This window comes from Macaca mulatta, chromosome 15 (genome assembly GCF_049350105.2).
Source record: "Macaca mulatta isolate MMU2019108-1 chromosome 15, T2T-MMU8v2.0, whole genome shotgun sequence".
Taxonomy (NCBI): Eukaryota; Metazoa; Chordata; class Mammalia; order Primates; family Cercopithecidae; genus Macaca; species Macaca mulatta.
Genome location: NC_133420.1, coordinates 94,028,802 through 94,036,014, shown reverse-complemented (window position 1 = coordinate 94,036,014; position 7,213 = coordinate 94,028,802). Strand labels below are relative to the sequence as shown.

The 7,213-nt window shown below is 38.9% G+C and overlaps 2 pseudogenes; one reads left to right on the top strand and one right to left on the bottom strand.

Moving 5' to 3' along the window:
• LOC106993770 (non-histone chromosomal protein HMG-17 pseudogene) lies at window positions 1-351 on the top strand (annotated as a pseudogene).
• Window positions 352-1,946: 1,595 nt separating this feature from the next.
• LOC106993768 (ADP-ribosylation factor-like protein 6-interacting protein 1 pseudogene) lies at window positions 1,947-6,408 on the bottom strand (annotated as a pseudogene).
• Between the last annotated feature and the right edge of the window lie 805 nt (window positions 6,409-7,213).

Here is a 7,213-nt window from a genome sequence, read left to right as displayed (position 1 = left end):
ATGCCCAAGAGAAAGGCTGAAGGGGATGTTAAAGGAGATAAAGTCACGATGAAGGCTGAACCACAGAGAAGATCCACGAGGTTGTCTGCTAAACCTGCTCCTCGAAAGCCAGAGCTCAAGTCTAAAAAGGCCCATGCAAAGACAGGAGAGAAGGTACCCAAAGGGAAAAAGGGAAAAGCTGATGCTGGCAAGGAGGGGACTAACCCTGCAGAAAATGGAGATGCCAAAACAGACCAGGCACAGAAAGCTGAGGGTGCTGGAGTTGCCAAGGGAAGTGTGTGCATTTTTGATAACTGTGTACTTCTGGTGACTGAGAGTTTGAAATACGATTTTTTAAATCAAGTTTTATAAAAATGCAGAATTTTGTTTTACTTTTTTTTTTAAGCTATGTTGTTAGCACACAGAGCCCTTCATTGTTGTTTTGGGGGAAAGGGGCATATGTCACTAATAGAATGTCTCTGAAGCTGGATTGATGTGGGGAAAACACCTTTCCCTTCTAGTTTTGAGAGACTTCCTCTTGGCTCCCAGGATGAGGGATTCCCTGATTTTGACACACATGGCCACTTTTTGGCACAAAGCCTTGTGGTATGGAAAAACAAATTCATTTTATGTCCTCTTCTCCCTTTCCTTCTTTCAGCGTAGACTTAACTCCCTTAAGCCTAGACATCTGTTGGGACCTGACCCCCAGTCATTGGTTACAAGTATATCAGGCAATCTGGACTTTTCAGTGATGCCACTGAGATGGCACCTGTAAAAAGAGAAGTGGCACCTGTTCCATTTCTAGATTGTGGATCTTCAGATAAATTCTGCCATTTTCTTTCCACTTCCACAAAGTCAGGGTCAGCTTGTGAAAAGTTATTAAACAACATGCTAAATGTGAAATGTCAACCCTCACTCTAAACTTTCTCTGTTCAGAGCATAAGATGAATACTTCATTGGGTTTTATAGTGGCTTTCTGATTTTTGGTAGTCCATTGAAGAAGGGAGTATAAAAGTTGTTGTATACTGTTAACGATTGTCTGTCTACATGATTGTTTATGGAAAGTATCTTTAATAAAGCTGGATACAGTTTGGCTTGGAAAAAAAAAGAATTGCTTGTACTGCATCCCATAAGTTTTGGTATGTTGTTTCTATTTTCATTTGTGTAAAATACTTTTTAATTTCCTTTTTATTTTCTTTGACCCATTGTTTAGGAGGAGGGTGTCTAATTTCTATATATTTCTAAATGTTCTGCAATTCCTTCTCCAAATTAACAATTTGATTTCTAGTTTCATGATATTGTGGTACCAAAAATACTTGATGTGATTTCAACTTTCTTAAATTTGTTAAGACTTCTTTTGTGACCTAACACATGATCTAGCATGAAAAATGTTTTGTGTGTGCATGAAAAGAATGTGTATTCTGCTGCTGTTGAATGGAATGGTCTGTATATGTCTGTTAGGTCATTTGACCCAAAGTGTAGTTCAAGCCCAAGTTTCCTTATTTTCTATCTAGATGATTTTTGTGTTGCTGAAAGTGAGATACTGAAGTCCTCTGCTATTATTGTATTGCAATCTATCTATCTCTTCTAATCTATTAATATTTGTGTTATAAATATATAGATTCTCTGATGTTGAATGCATGTGTTTACATTGTATCTTCTTCATGAATCAACCTTTTTATCTCATTATATAATGACCTTCTTTATCTCATTTTAGTTTTTGACAATGTCTATTTTGTCTTATTTAAGTATAGCTACCACTGATTTCTTTTGGTTTCTCTTTGCATGAAATATCTTTTTACAACTTTTCCCTTTCAATCTATGTGTATTCTTAAAGGGAAGCAAGTCTCTTGCAGAGAGCATAGAATTGGGTCTTGTTTTTTAATCCATTCAGCGACTCTCTGTCTTTTTAAAACTTTTTATTTTATTTAATTGACAAATAATAATTACATATATATTAATTGGGTACAATGTGATGATTTGATACATGCATGCATTGTGAAATGATCAAATCAGGTTCATTAATATATTCATCACCTAATATATTTATCATTTATTTTTGGTGAAAGCATTTGAGATTCCAGCTTTTTTTATTTTTTCCCCTTTTACACAAAACAAAGTAGAAGAAGAAATACAGGATTAAAATCGCAAAAGTAGTTAATCAGTAGAACATGTACACACACACACAAAAATCCAGATAGGAAGACAGGCTTATTTACAATGAAAGTAAGGTAAAATTAAGGTAGTTTTCTTATGAAATATTAAAAGAAAATAATCAAACATATGCTACAATGGTCACCACTATTTACAGTAATATTAAAGAGGAGAAAACAACACTTATTTAATAGGGACAGATATACCACAAGGTACAACATCAGTGCAATAAATTCACAAAACTATATTACAACTAGTTAATCAGCTTAAGAATTGTTCCCAAGTCAGTCACGTGTTTTGGCCCTCAGAAGTTCGTTCCTACAGATTTCAACTACTCTAAATTTCTAGCTACCAAGAAGTTAAGAATGATAATAAGAAGCTTTCCAAGGAGTTATGAAATCTTTGTCGACCAGAGGCCAATTATCATCACCTCAAGTCTGCTCTCACCAACAGCCCTTGTATTTTTCAGGGAGGAATCTCTAGGAAAAAAGTCAGACACCAGTGTAGTCACTATCTCCCATGTCAAACCTAGGGGACTAAAAGGGCCAATATTACCATAAAATGAGAATTTTGAGGTTTACCTTAAAAAGGCTTATTCTGGTCTCAACAATTAGATAAGATTATCTTCTACTGAAATGAATCTTGACTAAACATAGAAGACTGCTGTCTTTTTGCTGGTCTTAGAGTGAAAGTCATAGACATGAGTCTTAATCTACTGTATACTATAACTAAAGTCAGCTGAAAATCTGAAATTAAAAGTAGCCTAGAAATCCTAAATGCAATCTTTCGGAAGTCTGCTATTAAAAAGCCTTTAAGGATTTACTAACTTTGAGTCTAAGTGCAAGGGGACAAAAGCTTAAGCCTGTTAGACATTCCTTTTTTGGACAAAAAGATCAAAGTTTCCTACAAATTGCTAAGTTTTGCACAAGGGAGAAGCCTACACGTACTAGCGCATGGAATCAGTTTCATTTTTTTCATGGGGACTCTTCTCCCACCAGAAACAAACAGAATGAGGAATGAATCTTAATTGGTCTCTTCATCAGAAGCGGTAAACTTGGTCTCTATATTCGTGAAGTCAGACAGTTTTTTAAGCAAACTGTGGAAGCAGACAGTAGAACCAGTTTCCTGTAGCCACAGACCACTACATGGTATCTAAGCTAAAGCAAAGATGAACAATTATCCAGATTCACTTGAACTGTACTAAAGGGCAAGGTTCACCACTACAAAAAGGAAGTTGTCTAAAAGCAAGAATTCAATTAACACTGGGTAAGAAAAATCAAAACAAATCACATACACTAAGGGTTGTCCATGAAGCCAACTGCTAAGAACGCACTCAACTATATGTGACATGAAGACACTATGCACAAAGTCTTACTTGGCGAGTCTGAATTTCTATTAACTAAGGGCAGAGTGAGGGAGAGCAAAGAGCTACTTCCGTAACATTTTGGTATCCAGATAGTACAGCAGAAACTGTTCCGGGGCAATGCTCCACTAATCACACTGATTAAAGCAGATGAATCATTCATTTTTCTTTTCTTTTTGTTCAAGAAGTTTGTTTATCGCCCTCTTGGCCATTCCAATGTACTTCAAAATGATTCCATGTTGGTTTAGTCCAGGAAGCAATAGTAAGGAAGTCACTATCAGGTAAGTGAGAAGCAGATTGTGGACTTGTTGTCCACCCAAGCAACCGTAGCAAGAGAAACGATCATGGTCATGAAGTACATCTTAGATTTTTCTTCCTTTAGTGTGAAGAAGCATTTCCACCAACCCACAGTTCTGCATCGAGTTTTTACTAAATTGCTGCAAATGTCATGGAATTTTTGCTGTTGTTCAGTGGTCCATTTATTGGAGCCAAAAATTCTAGGCGCTACTATGGGAACAAGGTAATCAGCCAAGTACAAAAACATAACAAAACAGGAAACGCCGGACACAACAGATGGATCTAGATAGTAGATAATCAGAAACACCAAAGAAACCACACAGATGATGGCGGGTGGAAACCAGACTCTTTCCCATCGGAGGACTTTATCAGCCATCAGCATCACTTCTCCCCATCCTTGCAGCTGTTCTTCCAGACTTGCAGTCTCTGCAGCCAGCAGGTTGGTGCTGCGATTATCTCCCTCTGCCACCATCTCCAGGATGCCGTCTCTGTGAGCGCAGGCCACCTGCCCAGTGAGACGTCCAACTGACACCCGCACAGAGACCACCTGGTGAGAGCATTTGAAATCCACTATTTTATGACATCAGTAAGATAACCTAACTAGAAGCCCCCAATACTCACCACATGCCTCCCAAAGATAGCCAAAACAATAAGTAAGCAACTACATTTTGATGAAAATAACTAAAGAATGTTAGAATACATTAAAGGTGTATTAGAAACCCTGCAATGTGCAGAAACCCAGGGTGGCCACATAGACAACAGAAGGAAATACCTCATCTCCACCACCCTATCCCCACATCAGGATCAGTTGGAACCAGGAGAAAATTATTCTTGCAGGGAAAAGGTAAGGAAGAGGACCACAGCAGCCCCCATCACCACCTTAGGCACCTACAGTCCTCACCTCTGGGGACGCCTGTAGTTCTCACAGGCACTAAGCCCAGCTGAGGGAACTCCTTAGAATCCATACAGCTACACTCCCCACAGAGGAGGAGACAATACTCACCACAGTGGCCCACGTGGCTACTGCATTTGAAATCAGAAACACTGTTGGAATGTGTCCTGTTCTGGGGGTAGGTAGCCACAGTACCCTTCCATTCCTCCAGCTTTGTTGCTGTTGAGCCGCCTCCACGTGGTTGCGCACCATCCACAAGCTGAGCTGCTGCTCCATCCTATTTCTTGGGGCCAAGCTGCAATGGAGATGCTCCACCCACCCCTCCAAGTTGCTTTTGGCCCTGCCCCGTTAAGGCTTGAGCTGAAATGGCACTCAGCCTCCTAAAGAATTGGTTACTTGGCTGCTCAGAGCCATCATGCACCCCCATTCCTGAATGGAAGCAGCACCTTGCCTCCAGGAAATCAGTGTCATGGCCAAGCCAAATCAGTTGCACATCTCAGGGATGAGATGGCATGGTATTTTACATCTTAGATAAACAGAGCACTGACTGAGCTGGGTCACCTTACCCTACACGTTGAATAATTGTAGTACCCTGCTTTCCTGGAACTGGACTAGTCCATTAGAGTGTGAGCTGCTGAGATACCCCCATCCCCAAGGAATGGAATCTTTGCTGCACTACTCCCTTCCTTCCAGGGCCCAAGTAACATCTGCCTTCTGCTATTCCAGGGTCCTTGCCGCTGTCTCACGTGGCTTCACAGAATCTGGGATACTGCCATGTCCCACTATCCCCAGGTCCAGAATCCCCACTGTGCAGTCCCTTGTGTCCTGGGGCCTAAGTTGCAATGGCGCCCTATTGGCTCTGTTTCCCAAATTGCAGCTGTACCTTTTTTCTGGGTCTTAACCTTTAGCTGGGTCATTGCTATGCCATGCCTTCCAGAGTCAAAATCTTTCCCTACTAAAGGCACTCTCCAAAGTTTGGAAGAGGTGCTGTTCCATCAGATGCACAGACATCAATTCGGGGACATAAGAAACATTAAAAAGCAAGAAACATGACACCAATAAAAGACAAGGTGCCAGTAACTGACCCCAAGGAAAAGGAAGTTTATGAGTTGCCTGAAAAGGAATTTAAAATAATAATCTTAAGGAAACTCAGATAGATCTGAGAGAATACACATAGACAATTCAGCAAAATCAGGAAAGCAATTCATCATCTTAATGAGACATTCAACAAAGAACAAAACAGAAATCTTGAAGCTGAAGAACTACTGAGTGAATAAATAAAAAATATAATAGAAAGCTTCAACAGCAGACTAGATCAAGCACAAGGAAGAAACTCTGCATTTGAAGATAGGTCTTATGAAATTACCCAATGAGAAGGAAAGAAAAACAAAAAACAAAAAGTGTGAAGACAGCCAATGGGACATATGGGACATCATTAAGCAAACAAACTTTTGCATTATGGGAGCTCTTCAGGGAGAAGAGATAAATGTGCAGAAAGTGTATATAATGAAATAATTGCTGAAAACTTCCCAAGTTTTGGAAGAGATATGAACATCCAGATCCAAGAAGCTCCAAAGTTCCCAAACAGATTGATCTCAAATAGGTCTTCTCCAAGTTGTGTTACAACTAACTGTCAAAAGCCAAAGACAAAGACAGAATTTCAAAAGCAGCAAGAGAACAGCATCAAATCATATATGAGAGGATTCCCATTAGACGATGAGCAAATTTCTCAGCAGAAAACCTGCTGAGATGAGATGATACATTTGAAGTGCTGAAAGAAAAAAATTTTCAGGTGAGAATACCATACTCAACAAAGTATCCTTTAGAGATGAAGGAGAAATAAAGTCTTCCCCAGACAAACAAAAGAAGTTGAGGAAATTCATTACCACTATACCTGCCTTACAAGAAATGCTTAAGGGAGTCTTCAAGTGGAAATAAAAGGACACTAGTTACTAATATGAAGATATAAGAAAGTATCAAATTCACTGGTAAAGGTAAATGCATAGTCAAATCCAAAATATTCTAGCATTATTATGGTGCTCTATAAGTCATGTATATCTTATAGTATGAAGGTTAAAAGTCAAAGAGTGAAAAATAATAACCATAATAACTTGTTAAGAAACACGTAATTTTTGAGTATATATTTGTACATGTGTATTTATTAAGTACATACTTATCATTGACATATATATGCATATATATGTGCATATAACATCTTTAGAACTTTCTTCTTTTCTATTATTTCTTTTTTTATTGTTTTCATTTCAGTGATTTCTCTTTTTTTTATTACAATTTAAGTTCTGGGATACATGTGCAGAACGTATAGGTTTGTTACATAAGTATACACATGCCATGGTGGTTTGCTGCACCATCAACCTGATATCTACATTAGGTATTTCTTCTAATGCTATCCTTCCCCTAGCCCCTCACCCCCTGAAAGGCCCTGGTGTGTGATGTTCCCCTCCCTGTATCCATGTGTTCTCGTTGTTCAATTCCCACTTATGAGTGAGAACATGTGGGTTTGGTTT